We start from the raw sequence: 12427 nt of genomic DNA, 5'->3' as shown, positions 1-12427 counted from the left end.
GTTTCTGACTGAGGAAAATGACGTCACGTCAAAATGCGACTCCTCTTAAAGTGCCGATGGACGCACCAGGCTGTCATTCATCCAATGTAAGTATTATTTTAGGGGTTAGGAGTTAGGGCTATGGTTAGGAGTTAGGATTAGGGTTAGGGTTAACCTTACCTTTACAAGCCAGACCCTTAGAAAATATCACTTTGCAGAATGCGTGCAAAGAGTTCTAATTACGGAATTACAGACATCAATCAGGTGAAGTGGCCCAAATATCCTTTGTATTTTGCATATATTTGACGACTGGAACAGTATCTATGACTTGCTGCAGCAAGCGGCTAGACAGATTAAATGCATGTCAGGTAATTCAAATTCTTCATTAATGTGCAATATCTGATTGAAACTGGATTATTATATCCTACTTAAGTACTTTGGATCACTCATCACAAAAGGTGCATCAGTGGATAATATTGAAAGACTTTATTTTATCTATTTACATCAGCACGCCACGATTTTCCCTAAGAATCTCTTCATGTCATTTTCTTAGTTGAACTCTCATCTTAGAGATTACAAAATCAAATGAGTTCTTGAGTTTTATCATTTTTCAAAATTATTGGAACAGCATTGTTATTACAACTTACACTTGTGTTCGTTTTTATCATCTTGAGCTCACATTCAGTCATTTTTTATATAAGTGTCATATGTGTATTTTTAAAATATTCTTTCATCTATTTAGATGTGATACTGTTTATATATAAATAAATTCTATCTAATATACCTTTTCAGCGTCGTGTTTGCAGCACTGTAATAATTTTTGTCTTTGTTTATAGTTTTCCTTTAGTGGGGCATTATACACCCCATATTACAGCTGCACTACTGATCAAATTTAAAAATTAATATTTTATCACTATACTTTTATATATCAATTTTATCATTCAATTAGACCTACAGTGCTCCAACTAGATTTTTTTGTTGTTGTGTATTTAGTCTGCGTAATGTAGGCCTAAATGGTTGCATAGCTTGCAGAAAACCATTAGTCTGTAAATAAATTAAAACGCCTTTGATGGGCGAAAGAACACAGGTAGTGGACACTGGGTCAGTGGAAAAAAGTATTTTGGACCGACGAGTCCAGATGTGAACTTTTTTGGAACCAGAAGATGTCAGTATGTTCAACGACTGGTCAGAGAATTTGTGTTAGATAATTGTATGAGTCATACAGTTAAACATGGTGGTGGTCATGTCATGACTTGGGGTGGTTTTGATGGAGGAAAGGTTGGAGATTTAGTTCAAATAACATCAATTATGCATAAGAAAAAATACTATAGTATTTTAGTACATCACGCTGTACCAAGTGGAACTCAAAATATTGGAAAAGGGGTTCATCATGCAATAACATAACGACCCTAAGCACACTTTTAAACTGTGTATCAATTATTTGAAGAGTAATGAAAAGCAGATAGTTCTACAAATTATGACATGGTTTCCTCAGTCACCTGATCTCAATCCATTGAGTAACTCTAGGTGGAATTAGACAGAAAAGTTTGTGTAATGGCTCCATCAAATGATAAAAACTTATGGGAATGTCTGAACGAGGCCTGGAGAGGCATAACTTACGAAACTTTAGAAAAGTTGCTGTCTCCAATGGCAAAATTATCTGAAGCAGTGATATGCTCAAAAGGAGGACACATTGATGTTATACTTTAAAATTGCAAATTATTTTGATAATGTTTAGTTACAATATCAAGTGAAACATTATTCTGAATAAATATTTCATTATTTCACTACATTTTGTTTTTTTATTAGCAATTATTTTCCTTATATCGTTTATCTTCCAAATTCTTTTGCACGCTAGTTTATAAATACACATACTCATTGATCTGGGCGCCTAATTTGCAGATTGAGTCCAAGTTGTCTCAGCGATTGAACAGTATGTTTGCATTTGATCCACCTGGACCAGATTCTAGTACTGCATGTTATTCCTAGAATTAGAAGTATATATTTCTTGCCCTACAGCAAAACCAATAGTTTAATTACTTATTTTATTTATTAGTAAATCTAATGCCATTCCAAATATACAGTCATGGCCAAAAGTTTTGAGAATGACACAAGTATTTCTTCAGTGTTTTTAGACCTTTTTGTCAGATGTTGCTATTGTATACTGAAGTAAAATTACACGCATTTCATAAGTGTCAAAGGCTTTTATTGACACTTACATTAAGTTTATGCAAAGAGTCAATATTTGTAATGTTGACCCTTCTTTTTGAAGACCTTTGCAATTTGCCCTGGCATGCTGTTAATCAACTTCTGGGCCACATATTGACTGATGTCTGCCCATTCTTGCCAAATCAATGCTTGGCGTTTGTCAGAATTTGTGGGTTTTTGTTTGTCCACCTGCCTCTTGAGGATTGACCACAAGTTCTCAATGGGATTAAGGTCTGTGGAGTTTCCGGGCCATGAACCCATAATTTTGATGCTTTGATCCCCGAGCCACTTAGTTATCACTTTTGCCTTATGGGAAGGTGATCCATCATGCTTGGAAAGGCATTGTTCGTCACCAAACTGTTCTTGAATGGTTGGGAGAAGTTAGTCTTGGAGGATGTTTTGGTACAATTCTTTATTCATGGCTGTGTTCTTAGGCAAAATTATGAGTGAGTGTTACGACAACCAATTCGGCATAAACCTATAGAACAGGTAGAAGAGGTCTTCACCTTTAGCAGCCGCCTTTCCCGTAGAGACAGGTTGTGCTCACAAGTACTCAGATGCCCTCAGGTCTTAAACTCAAAGTAGTATAGGTTTATACTTACACAGCTGCGTACAGGTACAGGAGTTGACACACGGAACAGCGGCGGAACAGCGATCTGCAGACTGGACGGGGCACCAGAGGAGGCGTCAGGTATCGGCACGGTCAGGGTCACAGGCAATGGTTTGGAATCCAGGGGCAGGCAATGGATCAGGATCACAGGCAATGGTTCGGAATCCGGGTACAGGCAATATGTCAAAGGTCACAGGCAAGGGTTCAGAATCAGGAAACAGGCAATAGGTCACTGTCACAGGCAAAGGCTCAGGATCCAGAAGCAGGCAAAGGGTTATACACGGGTAGTCAAGTCCAAAGGTTAATCACCAAGAAGGCAGAGGAGCAGGCTAAGGCACAGGAACAACTGAACTATAACCGGCAGGGAGGCTAAGCCTTAAATACCACTACTAGCCAATAGGAGCAGGGAAGCGCTATCAGCCACAGGTGGTTGAATTAAAAAGACCAGCTGGCCACATTGTGCACCTGCTCGGCTGGACCTAATGCTGGGACGCGGCGCTATCTATAACAGCGTCCCGACCGTTGCCTAGGCAACGACCGGGACAACCCCCGTAAGTGACGTCCCGGTCACCATAGCAACGGCCGGGACGCAGGCAAGAGAGTCGCGGCGGCCGGGCACCGCCGCGGCTCGTGACAGTGAGCCCACTCTCTTGGCTGAGAAGCAACTCCACACATGAATGGTCTCAGGATGCTTTACTGTTGTCATGACACAGGACTGATGGTAGAGCTCACCTTTCCTTCTCCAGACAAGCGTTTTTCCAGATGCCCCAAACAATCTGAAAGAGGATTCATCAGAGAAAATGACTACCCAAGTCCTCAGCAGTCCATTCTATGTACCTTTTGCAGAATATCAGTCTGTCCCTGATGTTTTTCCTGGAAAGAAGTGGATTCTTTGCTGGCCTTCTTGACACCAAACTCTTCGTCTCACTGTGTGTGCAGATGCACTCACACCTGCATGCTGCCATTGTTGAGCAAGCTCTGCACTGGTAGTGCCCTGGTCCCAGAGCTGAATCAACTTTAGGAGATGGTCCTGGCACTTGCTGGACGTTGATGGGCACCCTGTAGTCTTTTTCACAACTATTAAACCTTTCTCCTTGAAGTTCTTGATGATCCAATAAATGGTTTATTTAGGCGCAATCTTATTAGCAGCAATATCCTTGCCTGTGAAGCCTTTTTTGGGCAAAGCAATGATGACTGCACTTGTTTCCTTGCAGATAACCATGATTAACAAAGGATAGAACAATGATTTCAAGCACCACCCTCCTTTTAAAGCTTCCAGTCTGTTGTTCTAACTCTATCAGCATGACAGAGTGATCTCCAGCCTTGTTTTCGTCAACACTCTCACCTGTGTTAACAAGAAAATCTGTCACAGTTCAGAGTTCTAGGAGTGCCCAAATTGTTTGCTTGGTTTTAGCACCATCCTACTTGAGGTGCGAATTCTAACTGAGAGAGAGGTTTTCACCAGGGACTCTTGCGAGGAAGTATGGACTTGGCAGCTCCCTAACCGCAGGTCGCGGTCCTATCAGAGGGAAACGGGCGAAACCTAGTATATCGAGGAACTGAGGAGCAGGAGGTTTCAGGAAATAGGAAACCCTTGGGACCTGGATGACAAGGGGAGGAGATATTCTGCAGCAGAGACTGCTAGAGAGGTCCTGTGGAGCTGGGAAGCGCCTATGAGTCAGGAACACTGAGGAGCAGCTGTTCAGCAGCTGAGGCTGCCACAGAAGTCCCCTGGAGCAGGGAAGCGCCAATGAATCAGAAACACAGCGGAGAAGATGTTCTGCAGCAGTGGCTGCCGAGGAGGTCCTGTGGAGCTGAAAATCGCCAATGAATCGGGAACACAGCGCAGAAGATGTTCGTTCTGCAGCAGCGGCTGCCAAAGAGGTACCGTGGAGCTGGTAGCTGTACAAGCAATAAGGCACTGGAGACTGTACAACAGGATAACAAGACAAACAGGAGCCAGGACTTGGATACGTCTAACCAGGAGGAGAGACCTGAAGATCTGGTACTCATCTATTGTAGAGGTTGGGTAGGTTTTGCAGATTACCACAAACCTGAAAAGCAGGATCCCTACAAAGAAAACCCAATTGGCAAAAAAACAACTGCAATATAATGCAGACTTACCTAAAAACCGAAGCTGCACATTTCGGATGCCACCAGTATGCTGACAGGAACTCATTCCAAATACACAGCTTTCCAGCAGTTGACTTTGACGTCAGTTAACAGTGCGACCTAGATAAATGTTAATTTAAAGCGGCAATGTCGGGACCCGCAGGTTAACTGACATATCCCTGAATATGTCAGTGCACCAGAACTTGAAGGCTATCTCATATATCTATTTACTATGATAGTCCCCTCGCTGGAGTCCAGATCTATAGTCATTGAAAGAGATTGCCCCAAACAAAAGAATACAGATCCGCCCAGGAGTCTTCTTCGGAGACTCAACCTCTGCCACTCACACTTAATCCCAAGCTGGGGGAACCAAAACCATTACTACTCTTTCAGAGATACTGGGACTGAAATAGGACATTCTGATACTATATCTCAAAGTTGGTCTGGCATTATTGAAGTTAAAAACTATTATGAACAGTTAATTACAATACTAAAGTTTTCATTAGTATTGCAAAACATGCTTTGTCTTGTTTCTAGGATCTATATCTTACTGAAGCAATAAACTGCACGTCTAACATGATACATGCTAATTATCTAAGTGGTTATGTTAATTTGATTTATATCTGCTTATAATTAATGTTTGAGGATTCTAGAAACATATAAACATAGAATTTGATGGCAGATAAGAACTGCTTGGCCCTTCTAGTCTGCCCATTGTTTTATTAACCTATGGTAACCTTAAACCTTGTTTGATCCCTTATTCGTTATAAGGATATTATTATGTCTATCCCAAGCATGTTTAAACTGCTCTACTGTATTAGCCTCTACCACAGCTGATGGGAGGCATTTCCACTTATCCACTACCCTTTCTGTTAAGTAGTTTTTCTTTAAACTTCCTCTGAACCTACTTTCCTCAAGTTTCAGTGCATGTCCTTGTGTTCTAGTACTTCTCTTCCTTGGAAGAATGTTTCCCTCATGTACTTTGTTCAAACCCTTGATATATTTGAACGTTTCTATCATGCTCCCCCTTTCCCTTCTCTGCTCCAAACTATACATATTTAGTTCTTTTAGTCTTTCCGGGTAAGTTTTGTGCTGTAGGCCATGCACCATTTTAATTGCCCTTCTTTGTACAGTTTGTAATGTATTTATATCCTTCTGGAGATATGGCCTCGAGAATTGAAAACAGTATTCTAGATGAAGCCGTACCAATGACCTATTGTAACGATACTTACCTTTCCTCGCTCCCCCGCCGCTCTGTCGGACCCGGAAGCCGCACTTCTTGACAGTTCTTGGTAGACTGGAAAGGATATGGCCCTGAGGAACGCTCCTGGGTAAGAGCGGCTGATCTTCATGCCCCCCGTCTACTCAAACTTTTTAAACCTGTGTAGGTGTCCGGAGTCCACCTTTAAGGTAGGGGGTACTGTAACGATACTTACCTTTCCTCGCTCCCCCGCCGCTCCGTCGGACCCGGAAGCCGCACTTCCGGGTTCGGCGGTCACATGACCGCCAGACCTGGGCGGGGAATTCAAATCTGGACTTCCTATTTAAACAGCGCTCTGACACTCTGGAAGTGTCAGAGCAACTTAGCCTGTTCCTGGCTCCTGATTCCTGTGCCCTCCTGGTTTCAGCTCCTTGTGTGTATTGATCTCCTGTGTACCGACCCGGCTTGCTGACCCTTCTGGATTCTGTTGCCCCTGTGTATAGACCCGGCTTGCTGACCTCCCTGATTGCCTGTGCTCCTGACCCAGATTGTCTGACGCTCCTTCCTCTATATGTTTATCTGCCATCTCTGTGTACCGACCCGGCTAGCTGACTTCACATCTGTTCTGGTGACCCGTGTACCGACCCGGTTTGATTGACTCCGAGATTGTCTCCCGAATCTGTCTGCATTGCCTACCTGTGTACCAACCCGGCCTGTCCGACTATTCTCATCCTGCTCCTATTCCGCTGTACTACATCTTGAGGCAAACCTGAGGACCGCGACCTGCGCATCTCAGGCAAGCCAGCGCTAATCAAGGTTAGTAGTGTATCCAGTAATCCGTTACAGTTTGCTTTGACCATGGATCCAGCGGCTAAGGATCTACTGGAGCATTTAGTGGGAAGAATGGACAAACAGGAGGCGAACCAAGAGCAACTTTTAAAATTCCTTCAGAGTTTATCCACTCGGCTGGACGTTGTTCAGAACATCTTAGTGGCCACCGAACCTTCTGCACCAGTGATTGCGGCTCCGGACCCCCCTTCTGCAGCAGCAGCTTCTTCCTCCCAGTTGCGGATACCTAATCTGCCTAAATTTGATGGAGACCCTAAACTTTGCAGAGGATTCCTGAACCAATGCTCCATTCAATTTGAACTGTTGCCGGGGAATTTCCCTTCTGAGAAGGCTAAAGCGGCCTATGTGATATCGCTGCTCTCTGGTCAAGCTTTGGCGTGGGCATCCCCGTTATGGGAGCGGAATGATCCTATCCTGCATAATTTCTCCACCTTCTTGTCCTTTTGTAGAAAGGTTTTTGATGAGCCAGGAAGAGTCTCCAATGCCGCTGCTGGGTTGTTGCGTATCCGCCAAGGGAACCAGTCCGTGGGTCAGTATGCTGTACATTTCAGAACCATGGCCTCAGAACTCCGTTGGAACGATGAGGCTCTTGTGGCTACATTCTGGCAGGGTCTTTCGGATCGGATTAAAGACGAGCTGGTGTCTCAAGAACTCCCTGCATCTTTGGATGATCTCATCTCCCTCTGCGTTAAGATTGACCTACGTTTCAAGGAGCGTAATTCTGAGAAGGAACAGTCTCGACGCAGTATGATCCATTTAGCTCCTAACTTCCAAACACCTGTTCTTCCGCCTGAGGAACCGATGCAATTGGGAAGGACCTGCCTATCGGCCGAAGAGAGAGAGAGGAGATTTCGTAATAAGTTATGTTTATATTGTGGAGAGAGCAGTCACCTTCTGAACTCTTGTTCCAAAAGTCCGGGAAACGACAAGGCCTGACGTGTTCGGGAGCAGTATCGTTGGGCCTCCTTTCTCAGTCTCCCTCAATCCATTATAATAATGATTGTCTCACCATCCCTATTTCCTTACAGTCAGGACATCATACCTTTTCTCAGTCAGCCCTCCTAGACTCCGGGCTGCAGGGAACTTCATTTCTGCCACCTTGGTAAGGCAATTCTCCATTCCCACGCAAGCATTGGAACAACCTATCTCCCTTTTAGCCATCGATGGGGGAAGAATTCCTGAAGGATCCATCCTTGTACGCACCACTCCTCTTCTTCTTCAGATTGGAGCACTCCACCAGGAGAGTATCTCCTTCTTTGTGATTCACAAATCATCATCATCATCATCATCAGTTATTTATATAGCGCCAACATATTCCGTAGCGCTTTACAATTGGGGACAAACGTAATAAACTAATAAACAAACTGGGTAAAACAGACAAAGAGGTGAGAAGGCCCTGCTCGCAAGCTTACAATCTATGGGACAATGGGAGATTGACACATGAGGTTAAGTATACATTTTGCATCTTGGCCCAGCCAGACTGCAAAGGTAGGGTGATTCATAAGCTAAATGATCCTGTCACACAATAATGTTGGTCCGGGGGTAGTTGTCTTGTGTGAAATTGTGTAACAGGCTAAAGGTAGTGAGGTTAAGATGGTGGTTGAGGAATATTATACGCTTGTCTGAATAGGTAGGTTTTCAGAGAACGCTTGAAAGTTTGTAGAACAGAGGAGAGTCTTATTGTGCGAGGGAGAGAGTTCCATAGAGTGGGTGCAGCCCGAAAAAAGTCCTGTAACCGGGAATGGGAGGATGTAATGAGGGTGGATGAGAGACGCAGATCTTTTGCAGAACGGAGTTGCCGAGTTGGGAGATATTTTGAGACAAGAGAGGAGATGTATGTTGGTGCAGCTTTGTTGATGGCCTTGTAGGTTAGTAAAATCTACCAATCCAGTCATCCTTGGACTACCGTGGCTTCGTCTCCATTCCCCGAATATTGACTGGCAATCTGGTCATATCTTATCTTTGGGACAACATTGTTTTTCTCATTGCCTTTCTAAGGTGGTTCCTCGAGGAGATTCCAAATGCCACAAGAGATTACCCTTGGCCCTTTTTCCTGAGCCCTATCAAATCTTTGCCGATGTCTTTTGTGAACAAGAAGCTACGAAACTCCCTCCACATAGAATTTGGGATTGTAGCATCGACTTGATTCCTGGTAAACCAGTACCTCGAGGCCGAGTGTACCCTCTCTCCGTACCCGAGTCCAAGGCTATGGAGGACTATGTCCACGATACTCTGAGAAAGGGCTTCATCCGGAAATCTTCTTCCCCTGCTGGGGCAGGCTTCTTTTTTGTGAAAAAGAAAGACGGGGGCCTCCGCCCCTGTATCGACTACCGAGGTCTAAATGCCATCACCGTAAAGAATCGGTACCCCTTACCATTAATCTCTGAATTGTTTGATCGGATTAAGGGGGCTACCATCTTCTCGAAATTGGACCTCAGAGGAGCCTATAACCTGGTGCGTATTAAGGAGGGAGATGAGTGGAAGACTGCCTTCAACACCCGGAACGGTCACTTTGAATATTTAGTCATGCCCTTTGGGTTGTGCAATGCTCCTGCTGTGTTTCAAGGTTTAATGAATGAACTCTTTCAAGACCTGTTGTATCAGTTTGTGGTCATCTCCCTAGATGATATCCTCATCTTCTCCCAAGATTTGGTATTGCATCGCAAACATGTCCTGGAAGTCCTGTCTCGGATCAGGGAAAACCATTTATACTGCAAACTAGAAAAATGTACCTTTGAACAAAGACAGGTTCCTTTCTTAGGTTACATCATTTCTGGCACAGGATTGCAAATGGACCCCACTAAGTTAAAGGCCATTCTAGATTGGCCTCAACCCTCTGGTCTGAAGGCTACACAACGGTTCCTAGGCTTTTCCAATTAATACCGCCAGTTTATTAAAGGATACTCTACTCTTTTGGCTCCTATCACCGCCCTAACCCGGAAGTCTGCGAATGCCAAAATATGGTCTGTGGAGGCTACTCAGGCCTTTGCTACCTTAAAATCTCTCTTTTCCTCGGCTCCCATCCTCCAACAACCTGACTGTTCCCTTCCTTTCATTCTGGAGGTGGACGCATCCTCCGTAGTTAGAGGAGCAGTTCTCTCTCAACGAGATTCTATGGGTAAACTACGTCCATGTGGTTTCTTTTCCCGTCGCCTCCTACCTGCTGAGAGGAACTACGGCATTGGGGACAAGGAGCTCCTGGCCATTAAATTGGCTCTTTTTGAATGGAGACATCTCCTAGAAGGTGCTCAGTTTCCCATTACTATATACACCGATCACAAGAACTTGCTATATTTGCGTACTGCTCGCTGTCTAAATCCTCGGCAGGCAAGATGGTCCTTATTCTTCTCCCGATTTGATTTCAACATCTCTTTCCTTTCTGTATCCAAGAATATTAAGGCTGATGCTCTTTCCCGCTCATTTGATCCTGCTGACTCGGAACCATTGGAGGAGAATAAATTTATTCTGGACCCTAGCCGAATTTTGGCAGCAACACATCTCAAGAGAAGCTGTCCCCCAGACAAGACCTTCATTTCTGCTCCTCTCCGCATCAAACTGTTACGATGGGCTCATCAGTCCCTCTTTTTGGGTCACGCTGGCATTCGCAAGACTTTGGCGTTGCTATCTCGCAACTAATGGTGGCCTTCTTTACAAGAGGATGTAAGGATGTTCGTGTCTTCTTGTTCCTTATGTGCCCAACACAAAACTCCTAGGAGGAGACCTTATGGCCATTTCTTCCACTGCCAGTTCCTGAATACCCGTGGTCACAAATCTCCATGGATTTCATTACGGACCTACCTTCCTCCAAGTCTTGTACAGTAATCCTAGTGGTCACAGACCGTTTTTCCAAACCCACTCATTTCATTCCACTGAAAGGTCTTCCTTCTTCCTCCTCTTTGGCCGATATTTTTATTAAGGAGATATTCCGTCTTCATGGTTGTCCTCATCACATTGTCTCTGACCGTGGTTCCCAGTTTATATCCAAGTTTTGGAGATCCTTTTGTCACAAGTCTGGAATCAAACTCGATTTTTCCTCCGCATATCATCCCCAGTCTAACGGCCTCACAGAGAGAACTAACCAGGAGCTGGAGAAATTCTTGAGAATATGCATCTCTGCCAATCAAGACAACTGGGTGGATCTCCTTTCATGGGCTGAGTTTGCCCACAATAACCATTTCCACGAGGCTATCTCCAACTCTCCTTTTTTTGTTCTCTATGGCTGTCATCCCAGATTACCCACCTTTTCCCAGATTTCTTCTACCGAGGTTCCAGCAGTAGACATATTATTTCGCAAGTTTTCCCACATCTGGGAACAAACCAAATTAAGCCTTAAACAGGCCTACGATAAAAGGAGAAGAGCTGGTCCTAATTTCTCCATCGGGGACAAAGTATGGCTGTCTACACAGAACATTCGTTTAAAGGTTCCCAGCAAAAAGTTTGCTCCCAGGTTCATTGGTCCTTTTTCCATTTCCGAGATCATCAATCCAGTAGCCTTCAGACTAAAATTACCACGTTCTCTTCGTATTCCAGATGTTTTTCATGTTTCCTTGCTGAAACCAGTGGTTAATAACGAATTTTCCACTCCTTCCAGAGTTCCTCCTCCTGTTATTATTCAGAATCAGGGTGAATATGAGGTGAAACAAATCCTAGACTCTCGTAAAGTCAGAGGTTCCGTACAGTTCTTGGTAGACTGGAAAGGATATGGCCCTGAGGAACGCTCCTGGGTAAGAGCGGCTGACCTTCATGCCCCCCGTCTACTCAAACTTTTTCATAAGAAATTTCCCTGTAAATCTGTGTAGGTGTCCGGAGTCCACCTTTAAGGTAGGGGGTACTGTAACAATACTTACCTTTCCTCGCTCCCCCGCCGCTCCGTCGGACCCGGAAGCCGCACTTCCGGGTTCGGCGGTCACATGACCGCCAGACCTGGGCGGGGAATTCAAATCTGGACTTCCTATTTAAACAGTGCTCTGACACTCTAGAAGTGTCAGAGCAGCTTACCTGTTCCTGGCTCCTGATTCCTGTGTCCTCCTGGTTTCAGCTCCTTGTGTGTATTGATCTCCTGTGTACCGACCCGGCTTGCTGACCCTTCTGGATTCTGTTGCCCCTGTGTACTGACCCGGCTTGCTGACCTTCCTGATTGCCTGTGCTCCTGACCCAGATTGTCTGACGCTCCTTCCTCTATACGTTTATCTGCCATCTCTGTGTACCGACCCGGCTAGCTGACTTCGCATCTGTTCTGGTGACCCGTGTACCGACCCGGTTTGATTGACTCCGAGATTGTCTCCCGAATCTGTCTGCATTGCCTACCTGTGTACCAACCCGGCCTGTCCGACTATTCTCATCCTGTTCCTATTCCGCTGTACTACATCTTGAGACAAACCTGAGGACTGAGGACTGCGACCTGCGACTCCTGGAAGCAAAGCCCATCCCGCCTTGCGTCGGTTCTTGGTGAATACCGGGGAGATTGT

This window comes from Mixophyes fleayi, chromosome 4 (genome assembly GCF_038048845.1).
Source record: "Mixophyes fleayi isolate aMixFle1 chromosome 4, aMixFle1.hap1, whole genome shotgun sequence".
Classification (NCBI taxonomy): domain Eukaryota; kingdom Metazoa; phylum Chordata; class Amphibia; order Anura; family Limnodynastidae; genus Mixophyes; species Mixophyes fleayi.
Note: the sequence above shows the minus strand (reverse complement) of the source record.